Here is a 13,257-nt window from a genome sequence, read left to right on the forward strand (position 1 = left end):
TGGGATAGTGTGTTGGGATAGTGTTGAGATTGTGTGTTGGGATAGTGTGTTGAGATTGTGTGTTGGGATAGTGTGTTGGGATAGTGTGTTGGGATAGTGTGTTGGGATAGTGTGTTTGGATAGTGTGTTGGGATAGTGTGTTGGGATTGTGTGTTGGGATAGTGTGTTGGGATAGTGTGTTGGGATAGTGTTTTGAGATAGTGTGTGGGATTGTGTGTTGGGATAGTGTGTTGGGATAGTGTTGAGATTGTGTGTTGGGATAGTGTGTTAGGATAGTGTGTTGGGATAGTGTTGAGATTGTGTGTTGGGATAGTGTGTTGGGATAGTGTGTTGGGATTGTGTGTTGGGATAGTGTGTTGGGATAGTGTTTTGAGATATATACCATCATACTGCCCAGCCCTACTTATGTGGTAAATAAAGTTATGCTAGCTTATTTAGCATCTAACCTATCAGCTTGCTATCTACTAGATGAATACATTTGTATGTGATATTTGCAATTTAAACATTTAATCAATATATTTCCCCATAATATCATCAAAACTTACTTCACTTTGTTTAGTCCACAGGCTCAAATGTGTGCCTTCAATAGTCTTGTGCTTTGGGCTTCTGTACATGTGATGGCGGCATGCACAGTGCCAGTAGGGGGTGTGGTCTCAATAGCCATGCAGTAAGCAGTGTGCTATGTGTATGGGATTGAGGAATGGCATGGATATTCAAGTGTATTTGAATGGCATCTGTTTGTTTTAGTCAAGATTATGCTAAAATATACTTTCCTCCACTATATTTAAGTTCCCTATGAAGAGCCAACCTTCAACTTTGAAAATTCCCAGTTTATTCCCGTTTATTCCCATAAATTCCTGTTAATTCCCTTAAATTCCCATTAATTCCCATGGAAAGTTTCCATCTTTGAAAATTCCCAGAATTTGGCAACTCTAGTTGGGATAGTGTTGAGATTGTGTGTTTGGATAGTGTGTTTGGATAGTGTGTGGGATAGTGTGTTGGGATAGTGTGTTGGGATAGTGTGCTGGGATAGTGTGTTGGGATAGTGTGTTGGGATAGTGTTGAGATTGTGTGTTGGGATAGTGTGTTGGGATAGTGTGTTGGGATAGTGTGTTGGGATAGTGTTGAGATTGTGTGTTGGGATAGTGTGTTGGGATAGTGTTGAGATTGTGTGTTGGGATAGTGTGTTGGGATAGTGTGTTGGGATAGTGTGTTGGGATAGTGTGCTGGGATAGTGTGTTGGGATTGTGTGTTGGGATAGTGTGTTGGGATAGTGTTGGGATTGTGTGTTGGGATAGTGTGTTGGGATAGTGTTGAGATTGTGTGTTGGGATAGTGTGTTAGGATTGTGTGTTGGGATAGTGAGTTGGGATAGTATGTTGAGATAGTGTTTTGGGATAGTGTGTTGGGATAGTGTTGAGATTGTGTGTTGGGATAGTGTGTTAGGATAGTGTGTTGGGATAGTGTTGAAATTGTGTGTTGGGATAGTGTGTTGGGATAGTGTGTTTGGATAGTGTGTTGGGATAGTGAGTTGGGATAGTATGTTGAGATAGTGTTTTGGGATTGTGTGTTAGGATAGTGTTGAGATTGTGTGTTGGGATAGTGTTTAGGGATAGTGTGTTGGGATAGTGTGTTGGGATAGTGTGTTGGAATAGTGTGTTGGGATAGTGTGTTGGAATAGTGTTTTGGGATTCTGTATGTATTATGATTCCATATGATTATCTTGGTGTGAGGATCGTGACAGATAGTGTGTTGGGATAGTGTGTTGGGATAGTGTTTTGGGATAGTGTGTTAGGATAGTGTTGAGATTGTGTGTTGGGATAGTGTGTTGGGATAGTGTGTTGGGATAGTGTTGAGATTGTGTGTTGGGATAGTGTGTTGGGATAGTGTGTTTGGATAGTGTGTTTGGATAGTGTGTTTGGATAGTGTGTTGGAATAGTGTGTTGGGATAGTGTGTTGGGATTGTGTGTTGGGATAGTGTGTTGGGATTGTGTGTTGGGATAGTGTGTTGGGATTGTGTGTTTGGATAGTGTGTTTGGATAGTGTGTTGGGATAGTGTGTTGGGATTGTGTGTTTGGATAGTGTGTTGGGATAGTGTGTTTGGATAGTGTGTTGGGATTGTGTGTTGGGATAGTGTGTTGGGATAGTGTGTTGGGATAGTGTGTTTGGATAGTGTGTTGGGATTGTGTGTTGGGATAGTGTGTTGGGATTGTGTGTTGGGATAGTGTGTTGGGATAGTGTGTTGGGATAGTGTTTTGAGATAGTGTGTGGGATTGTGTGTTGGGATAGTGTGTGGGATTGTGTGTTGGGATAGTGTTTTGAGATAGTGTGTGGGATTGTGTGTTAGGATAGTGTTGAGATTGTGTGTTGGGATAGTGTTTTGGGATTCTGTATGTATTATGATTCCATATGATTATCTTGGTGTGTGGATCGTGACAGATAGTGTGTTGGGATAGTGTGTTGGGATAGTGTGTTAGGATAGTGTTGAGATTGTGTGTTGGGATAGTGTGTTGGGATAGTGTGTTTGGATAGTTTGTTTGGATAGTTTGTTTGGATAGTGTGTTGGGATAGTGTGTTGGGATTGTGTGTTGGGATTGTGTGTTGGGATAGTGTGTTGGGATAGTGTGTGGGATTGTGTGTTGGGATAGTGTTTTGAGATAGTGTGTGGGATTGTGTGTTGGGATAGTGTTTTGGGATTCTGTATGTATTATGATTCCATATGATTATCTTGGTGTGTGGATCGTGACAGATAGTGTGTTGGGATAGTGTGTTGGGATAGTGTGTTAGGATAGTGTTGAGATTGTGTGTTGGGATAGTGTGTTTGGATAGTTTGTTTGGATAGTTTGTTTGGATAGTGTGTTGGGATAGTGTGTTGGGATTGTGTGTTGGGATTGTGTGTTGGGATTGTGTGTTGGGATAGTGTGTGGGATTGTGTGTTGGGATAGTGTTTTGAGATAGTGTGTGGGATTGTGTGTTGGGATAGTGTTTTGGGATAGTGTGTTGGGATAGTGTTTTGGGATTCTGTATGTATTATGATTCCATATGATTATCTTGGTGTGTGGATCGTGACAGATAGTGTGTTGGGATAGTGTTTTGAGATCGTGTGTTGGGATAGTGTGTTTGGATAGTTTGTTTGGATAGTGTGTTGGGATAGTGTGTTGGGATTGTGTGTTGGGATTGTGTGTTGGGATAGTGTGTTGGGATAGTGTGTTTGGATAGTGTGTGGGATTGTGTGTTAGGATAGTGTGTTGGGATTGTGTGTTGGGATTGTGTGTTGGGATAGTGTGTTGGGATAGTGTTTTGAGATAGTGTGTGGGATTGTGTGTTAGGATAGTGTTGAGATTGTGTGTTGGGATAGTGTGTTTGGGATAGTGTGTTGGGATTGTGTGTTGGGATTGTGTGTTGGGATTGTGTGTTGGGATAGTGTGTTTGGATAGTGTGTTGGGATAGTGTGTTTGGATAGTGTGTTGGGATAGTGTGTTGGGATAGTTTGTTTGGATAGTGTGTTGGGATAGTTTGTTTGGATAGTGTGTTGGGATTGTGTGTTGGGATAGTGTGTTGGGATAGTGTGTTGGGATTGTGTGTTGGGATTGTGTGTTGGGATAGTGTTTTGAGATAGTGTGTTGGGATAGTGTGTGGGATTGTGTGTTAGGATAGTGTTGAGATTGTGTGTTGGGATAGTGTGTTGGGATAGTGTGTGGGATTGTGTGTTGGGATTCTGTATGTATTATGATTATCTGATAGCTACAGGAGATACATTGAGGATCGATTTTCTTTCGAGGTACAACCCTTTGAAGAAACTCTGTATTGCTCAGTTTAATAGTTAACAACATCTCAGACTATAAAGATGGTTTGTATGCAGGTTTTGCATTGGTTAGTGAGTTAACTCCTGACTAGAGGTACGAGTTTAGATCTAGTGGGTTTATTTAGAAGAAATGAGTTATGCATGTAGCTACTGTTCCCAGAAGGAGGGAAACTCGGTGCAACACATGACTATGGGACAGTTCTGGTAAAGCTGCACTGGCTTCCAGTTATATATCGGATTCATTATAAGGTTTTACTTTATGTTTATAAAGCTGTCCATGGCCTGGCCCCACAATATATTACTAATTTAATTCAAATGAATTCATGTAGATTTCAATGATCACTTAATTGTTTACTTCTCACAATTCCTAAAACTCGCCTGAAAACTAAAGTGGATCGGGCTTGTTCTGTTGCCGGCCCGAGACTGTGGAAAACCACCTGACATTAGACCTGCACCCTCAGTCTGCATTTAAAGCACATTTGTTTTCTATGGCTTTTAATTCTTGAAATTTTGGCAGCTGGATTTTGTTTTATTATGTGTATGTTAGGTCTTTTCCTTTGTTTGTTTGTTTTTGTTACTATTGTGGAAAGGGCTCTATAAATAAACTAGACTTGGGATTTGACATATATTCACGCTGAAGTAAACGTAAGGGACACATCATTTGCATCAGGACTTGCTCGCTTGGGAACAAAATTACAAGAACATTAGATCCAAAAAACGAGATCATGAAAAAAATATAAGAAGAATAAAATGATAATAATGCGTGGCTTCTTTAGGCTTCTTGTGGTATGCAATTACAATTGGGCGTGAAACAGTGCTGTTTTAAACATATATTCTGTTATTATAGTTTTTCTTTCTTTTTTTTTTATTATTATTTTTTTTATTAATCAACAAACTTTAGTAGTATACAATATATTATACAGAATTTACATATTAACCCATCCTCAAAAAAAAAAAAAAACCTGCAAAAGTGTACAAATCATTGATTACTTAATATAAAAACTGTATATTCATTAAAGATATCACAAGTCTTTCTTGCTTTCTTATTGACGATGTTCTCCAGACTGGTGCAATAATCATTAGTGTCCTGAAGAAAATGAATACATTTGGCTTGGATCCTGACCATTTCTTCTTGTGTTTACGAAATTTTCCCATAATAATAAAAAGTTGTACAATAAAAGTAAAGGTATTATTATTATTATTATTATTATTATTATTACTTTCATTGGAATAATACATACATATATCAAAATTATTTAATTTAATTATAACATTTGTTTTCCTTCTACTGCAATTATCCACATCCACCCAAAGAAACTTTGTGTATATACAATTACAAAACGGATGGCTAATAGATTCTTTCTCTATAGAACAAAAATCACATGAATATATAATAAACTAAATTAAACCTGTCTATTCTAGATACATATTTAAGAGGAAACTGGCGCGTCACAGCGCTGTTCTCGCGGGAGATCTCGCGATGACTTCATGGTTGCTAAGCAACTCAGGCGAGCGTTTGGTTCGCCTGGTGAAGGAGCTAAATCAAAACTGCTAACAGAAAACAACCCAAACTGCAGATTCACAGCTGAAGGTGAGCGATCACTTATGTTGTTAGCTCGTTGTGTGGTCATTTCCTTAGTTTAACAGATTTCCTTCTTGAGAACAAGACCAAAGAAAACAGCTTTGTTGCTAAATCTGCTGCTAACGTTAGCGGATAAAGATCTGCGTGTTTGCTTGCTTTATTGACGGTTTCTTTATGGCTTTCCATGTATTTATTTCGGTTTGCAGCTGAAAGGCAGAGCTTTAAACTTCAGTTTGCTCTCGTGTTTAGGGTTACAGTAGGCTATATATTACAGTTAAACACAGACCTGTAATTCACTGTGTGCTTCAAACTTTGAAATCATATTCACATATTAATCTCCATATTCTTTAGAAAACTCTTGAAATCGCCCTGTTGCTCTTTAAACGCTTTCTTATTGTTCTATTCAGCATTCAGCAGTTCTGGCAATAGTTCAGTAGGCTAGATTCGCGATTGCTGGATGATTCACTCTTTTGAATCGGTTCACTGAATCGGAAATGTTTATAATGGTGTTCATGTTAATATAATATTACATGAATAGCGCTGTGACGCGCCAGTTTCCTCTTAAATATGTATCTAGAATACAATGCTTTAGTTCTTCTCTCCGCTTTCGTCTGCGTTTTTACGTCGTTCGTGCTCACAATTCAGAGTCGTCGGTCAGTTGCTCACACACACACACACACACACACACACACACACACACACACACACACACACACACACACACACACACACACACACACACACACACACACACACACACAAACCAACCTGTGAACAATGACAGAGGCTGATTTTTGGTAAGGAAAAAGTAATTTATTTGCTTGTGATAGTGCCATCAATGAATAAACATGAATGAATCAATAATATGCGTGTTTATCTCTGTCGATTCATTCATGGATGGCAATATCACTGTGTGTGTGTGTGTGTGTGTGTGTGTGTGTGTGTATATATATATATATATATATATATATATATATATATATATATATATATATATACATATATACACACACACACACACACACAGTGAACAATAGGGTAACACACTGAGGTCAGATACAATACACACACACACACATTCATTCATGTGTATATATGAAGACTTAAGACGTAAAAGAAAAGAATTCTTCTAAAATGAGCATTTTTATCAAACTTGTATTATTTAGGTTCAGTAATTTCACTTTAATGACAATTAATAGGTCCTTTTCATTGCCATTAAAGTGAAATAACTGAACATAAACATACAAGCTTGATAAAAATAATCAAACTAAAAGAAAATTCCAGATGGCACTTAGAGGCTTTTACATCTCAAGTATTCATATATATATATATGTGTGTGTGTGTGTGTGTGTGTGTGTGTGTGTGTGTGTGTGTATATATACACACACATATAAGAAATGGATCATATACATATAATACATATACATATAAATAATCCAACACAGAAAACAAGTGTCTTGTCGATTCAAATCGTATTCTAAAATAAACTATGAACACGTTACAGATTGTGAGCCCTACAACGCCAATTCTTCATCTATATTTTAAAGATGAGCTGACCTCCACCCCTCACGGTAGTCCATCCAGTCACTGATTGGGACCATGGGTGGAAAAAAAGGCCATCGAGGTGCTGGTGTTCTAGCTACATATCACATATTTGAGCTTAATTTTTTACAAATTATTTACTTTAAATTTAGGTAGGAAAAATTCAAGTGGAAATCCAAAAATTGCCCAGGGTGTAAAGTTCTCATCTTGTACACATGCTTTTAAAGAAACAGATTTTAAATTATTTTAAAGTGATGCCAAACAAATGAGATTGTTAGTAAGAAAGTCCCTTTAGATCTTTAGAAACCTGTGAAGGTTCCCTTACTGAAGCTGCTGACGTTCATTTTCTTCCCTCAAGATGATTAGCCTGGCTAACGTCAGACCAAGTCTCATTGAGACTTGGTCTGGGAACTACGTGTGCATTTTCTCGTATTTGAGGCGTGGTTTACGAATGCCCAGAGACGTTTATTGGGCGCTATGAATGTCTATCAAATGCGCCTGTATGTAGCTCATAGCCAATCGCTTCAATTATACCAGATGACGTATGTAGAGTGAGAGAAATTTGACGAGGAAAAAGACGATGGGTCAAAGATTTATTTGTACACGATGGCGTTTAGCGAATATTACCGTTTGTGCAAGATAAACATGAGGGTAGAAGGTAAGGTCGAGTCTGATATAAACAAACTGCTTCGGTGTCGTCATCATCTTGCTGCTCCCTCCCCGTTCTGTGATTGGTTCCCTTTTTCAGGGGAAAATTTGTTCCATGGTGTCCAGACTGCCTAGCAGCGTGAATGAAATCGCGCTGCGAGCAAGGCAGTATGGGGAAACCCAGGCTACAAGATGATGCTTTAATAAAAAAAGTTTTAAAACTTTTGCTTTTGGTGGTGCTTTAAGCTCTATTATACTACTGTGTGCCAAAGTTTTGTGATTTTGTTTTAAACTTTTGTATTCTGTATCCATTTAAAAGTTAAATAATAGGCTATACAAAAATAAAGCAAACACATTTTAAAGGTGTCTGGGGTGTGTGTGTATTTCTCTTCAGTGTGGCACTCATATTTTTCAGATATACCTGCAATTTGCTTTTCAAAAAAAACAAAAAACAAAAAAACATCTGGAATCTGCCACAAAATAAGTGCACACACAACACCCTTTAAAAATATTAATTACTCCATGCCACATATTAAATACTTTACAACTGACAATCTAACTACTGTAAATCCCTGGGAATTAAGTGTTTTGTAATAAAACTTGCTAAAACAGCATTACAAAATGAACTTACTAACAAATAAATGGAAAGAGAGTGTGTAACATTTGTTTTCTTTATTATATTTTTTTTTAGCAATTTCTAAAAGCTGAAGGAATCTTTCCTCTCTCTCTCGTCGCTCTTTCTTTCCTTTCCTCTCTTCCATTAGCCATAAGAACACAGGTGTGGTCATCAGCCCCTGCAAAACCAACACAGAATTTAACATTAGTGATGAACCATGGTCAATCTATATTATTAAATTAATAGTAATGTTGGACAAGTTGAGGTAAGTTACACTTGATAACAGTAGCTTGCTTTGTAGCCAACACATATTACATATCAACACTGGTAAAGAAGAAATAAAATCGTTGTAAAATTAAAAAATAAAAGTTTTGTAACCCTCTCATTTAACTGAGAAACAACGTCGTTGTCTAAATAAAACAGTGTTAACTGACAGACATTAGCTCGTTCTGTTCGGCAATAATAATAATGATAAAATTGTCATTTTGCAGCCAATTCACAAACTTGTACCCTCGATTTACATTATTTAAACTTTTAACAAGTCAATCGTTTACTTGTATGATGTTAAACGAATACAATTTAACCACAAATAAACAAAAAGTGTGTTGTAAAGTACTTACCCTTGAAAACAGCCGCGTCTCCGTTTTCCGCCATTTTCCAATATAACGACGACAGCTCCTCTCCCGTGGCATCATGGGATAGTAAAGTGTCCATCGTATGCGCACTTCAGAATCTCGCCGGATGTAGTAGGTCAACCGGGTACTTCTCGCCTACTGGTTTTCAAATTCTATGATTTCGGACATACTACTCTGCTCGCGTACTGTTTTTCGCATACTATATAGTAGGGAAGTATTCGATTTCGGACGCAGCCCAGGAGATAGAAGTGCAGTCAATTTAAGACGAGAGTCAGAATTATAATAAATTGAAGAAAAGTTTTACTGAAGATAGTTTGCAGTTTCATCAGCAGAAATCAGCTTCAAGACTCAGGAGATCGTAGGCCTGTCTACAGTTACAAACATCAGCAGTTATAGCCTAACCCAAGGTCTATGCTAGCAGTTATAGCCTAACACAAGGTCTACGCTAGCAGTTATAGCCTAACACAAGGTCTACGCTAGCAGTTATAGCCTAACCCAAGGTCTATGCTAGCAGTGATAGCCTAACCCAAGGTCTATGCTAGCAGTTATAGCCTAACCCAAGGTCTACGCTAGCAGTGATAGCCTAACCCAAGGTCTACGCTAGCAGTTATAGCCTAACACAAGGTCTACGCTAGCAGTTATAGCCTAACCCAAGGTCTATGCTAGCAGTTATAGCCTAACCCAAGGTCTATGCTAGCAGTTATAGCCTAACCCAAGGTCTAAGCTAGCAGTTATAGCTTAAGCCAAGGTCTACGCTAGCAGTTATAGCCTAACCCAAGGTCTATGCTAGCAGTTATAGCCTAACACAAGGTCTACGCTAGCAGTTATAGCCTAACCCAAGGTCTATGCTAGCAGTTATAGCCTAACCCAAGGTCTATGCTAGCAGTTATAGCCTAACACAAGGTCTACGCTAGCAGTTATAGCCTAACCCAAGGTCTATGCTAGCAGTGATAGCCTAACCCAAGGTCTATGCTAGCAGTTATAGCCTAACCCAAGGTCTACGCTAGCAGTGATAGCCTAACCCAAGGTCTACGCTAGCAGTTATAGCCTAACACAAGGTCTACGCTAGCAGTTATAGCCTAACCCAAGGTCTATGCTAGCAGTTATAGCCTAACCCAAGGTCTATGCTAGCAGTTATAGCCTAACCCAAGGTCTAAGCTAGCAGTTATAGCTTAAGCCAAGGTCTACGCTAGCAGTTATAGCCTAACCCAAGGTCTATGCTAGCAGTTATAGCCTAACACAAGGTCTACGCTAGCAGTTATAGCCTAACCCAAGGTCTATGCTAGCAGTTATAGCCTAACCCAAGGTCTATGCTAGCAGTTATAGCCTAACACAAGGTCTACGCTAGCAGTTATAGCCTAACCCAAGGTCTATGCTAGCAGTGATAGCCTAACCCAAGGTCTATGCTAGCAGTTATAGCCTAACCCAAGGTCTACGCTAGCAGTGATAGCCTAACCCAAGGTCTACGCTAGCAGTTATAGCCTAACACAAGGTCTACGCTAGCAGTTATAGCCTAACCCAAGGTCTATGCTAGCAGTTATAGCCTAACCCAAGGTCTATGCTAGCAGTTATAGCCTAACCCAAGGTCTAAGCTAGCAGTTATAGCTTAAGCCAAGGTCTACGCTAGCAGTTATAGCCTAACCCAAGGTCTATGCTAGCAGTTATAGCCTAACACAAGGTCTACGCTAGCAGTTATAGCCTAACCCAAGGTCTACGCTAGCAGTGATAGCCTAACCCAAGGTCTATGCTAGCAGTTATAGCCTAACCCAAGGTCTACGCTAGCAGTGATAGCCTAACCCAAGGTCTACGCTAGCAGTTATAGCCTAACACAAGGTCTACGCTAGCAGTTATAGCCTAACCCAAGGTCTATGCTAGCAGTTATAGCCTAACCCAAGGTCTATGCTAGCAGTTATAGCCTAACCCAAGGTCTAAGCTAGCAGTTATAGCTTAAGCCAAGGTCTACGCTAGCAGTTATAGCCTAACCCAAGGTCTATGCTAGCAGTTATAGCCTAACACAAGGTCTACGCTAGCAGTTATAGCCTAACCCAAGGTCTATGCTAGCAGTTATAGCCTAACCCAAGGTCTACGCTAGCAGTTATAGCCTAACCCAAGGTCTATGCTAGCAGTGATAGCCTAACCCAAGGTCTATGCTAGCAGTTATAGCCTAACCCAAGGTCTACGCTAGCAGTGATAGCCTAACCCAAGGTCTACGCTAGCAGTTATAGCCTAACACAAGGTCTACGCTAGCAGTTATAGCCTAACCCAAGGTCTATGCTAGCAGTTATAGCCTAACCCAAGGTCTATGCTAGCAGTTATAGCCTAACCCAAGGTCTAAGCTAGCAGTTATAGCTTAAGCCAAGGTCTACGCTAGCAGTTATAGCCTAACCCAAGGTCTATGCTAGCAGTTATAGCCTAACACAAGGTCTACGCTAGCAGTTATAGCCTAACCCAAGGTCTATGCTAGCAGTTATAGCCTAACCCAAGGTCTACGCTAGCAGTTCTAGCTTAAACCAAGGTCTACGCTAGCAGTTATGGCCTAAACCAAGGTCTACGCTAGCAATTATAGCCTAACCCAAGGTCTAAGCTAGCAGTTATAGCTTAAGCCAAGGTCTACGCTAGCAGTTATAGCCTAACCCAAGGTCTATGCTAGCAGTTATAGCCTAACACAAGGTCTACGCTAGCAGTTATAGCCTAACCCAAGGTCTATGCTAGCAGTTATAGCCTAACCCAAGGTCTACGCTAGCAGTTCTAGCTTAAACCAAGGTCTACGCTAGCAGTTATGGCCTAAACCAAGGTCTACGCTAGCAATTATAGCCTAAACCAAGGTCTACGCTAGCAGTTATGGCCTAAACCAAGGTCTACGCTAGCAGTTATAGCCTATCCCAAGGTCTACGCTAGCAGTTATAGCCTAACACAAGGTCTACGCTAGCAGTTATAGCCTAACACAAGGTCTACGCTAGCAGTTATAGCCTATCCCAAGGTCTACGCTAGCAGTTATAGCCTATCCCAAGGTCTACGCTAGCAGTTATAGCCTATCCCAAGGTCTAAGCTAGCAGTTATAGCCTATCCCAAGGTCTACACTAGCAGTTATAGCCTAAACCAAGGTCTACGCTAGCAGTTATAGCCTATCCCAAGGTCTACGCTAGCAGTTCTAGCCTATCCCAAGGTCTAAGCTAGCAGTTATAGCCTATCCCAAGGTCTACACTAGCAGTTCTAGCCTAAACCAAGGTCTACGCTAGCAGTTATAGCCTATCCCAAGGTCTACACTAGCAGTTCTAGCCTAAACCAAGGTCTACGCTAGCAGTTCTAGCCTATCCCAAGGTTTAAGCTAGCAGTTATAGCCTATGCCAAGGTCTACGCTAGCAGTGATAGCCTAACCCAAGGTCTACACTAGCAGTTCTAGCCTAACCCAAGGTCTATGCTAGCAGTTATAGCCTAACCCAAGGTCTACGCTAGCAGTTATAGCCTATCCCAAGGTCTACGCTAGCAGTTATAGCCTAACCCAAGGTCTACACTAGCAGTTCTAGCCTAACCCAAGGTCTATGCTAGCAGTTATAGCCTAACCCAAGGTCTACGCTAGCAGTTATAGCCTAACCCAAGGTCTACGCTAGCAGTTATAGCCTATCCCAAGGTCTATGCTAGCAGTTATAACCTAACCCAAGGTCTATGCTAGCAGTTATAGCCTAACACAAGGTCTACGCTAGCAGTTATAGCCTAACACAAGGTCTACGCTAGCAGTTATAGCCTAACACAAGGTCTATGCTAGCAGTTATAGCCTAACCCAAGGTCTATGCTAGCAGTTATAGCCTAACACAAGGTCTACGCTAGCAGTTATAGCCTAACACAAGGTCTACGCTAGCAGCTAGCAGTTATAGCCTAACACAAGGTCTACGCTAGCAGTTATAGCCTAACACAAGGTCTATGCTAGCAGTTATAGCCTAACCCAAGGTCTATGCTAGCAGTTATAGCCTAACCCAAGGTCTATGCTAGCAGTTATAGCCTAACACAAGGTCTACGCTAGCAGTTATAGCCTAACACAAGGTCTATGCTAGCAGTTATAGCCTAACCCAAGGTCTATGCTAGCAGTTATAGCCTAACACAAGGTCTACGCTAGCAGTTATAGCCTAACACAAGGTCTATGCTAGCAGTTATAGCCTAACACAAGGTCTAAGCTAGGAGTTATAGCCTAACCCAAGCAGTTATAGCCTAACCCAAGGTCTACGCTAGCAGTTATAGCCTATCCCAAGGTCTAAGCTAGCAGTTCTAGCCTAAACCAAGGTCTACGCTAGCAGTTATAGCCTATCCCAAGGTCTAAGCTAGCAGTTCTAACCTAACCCAAGGTCTACGCTAGCAGTTCTAGCCTATCCCAAGGTCTAAGCTAGCAGTTCTAGCCTATCCCAAGGTCTACACTAGCAGTTCTAGCCTAACCC

At 40.4% G+C, this 13,257-nt stretch overlaps 1 protein-coding gene across 1 annotated transcript in view; it reads left to right on the plus strand.

Annotated features, from left to right (window-relative positions):
* The first annotated feature begins 5,283 nt into the window (after positions 1–5,283).
* Positions 5,284–13,257, plus strand: part of ift74 (intraflagellar transport 74) — a 61,445-nt gene continuing 53,471 nt past the window's right edge. Inside the window, exon 1 of the mRNA XM_079871723.1 lies at positions 5,284–5,395. The gene's annotated coding sequence lies outside the window, so the exon portion shown is untranslated. The remainder of the gene's footprint in view (positions 5,396–13,257) is intronic.

The sequence above is a fragment of the Squalius cephalus genome (genome assembly GCF_949319135.1).
Source record: "Squalius cephalus genome assembly, chromosome: 5".
NCBI classification, from domain to species: Eukaryota; Metazoa; Chordata; class Actinopteri; order Cypriniformes; family Leuciscidae; genus Squalius; species Squalius cephalus.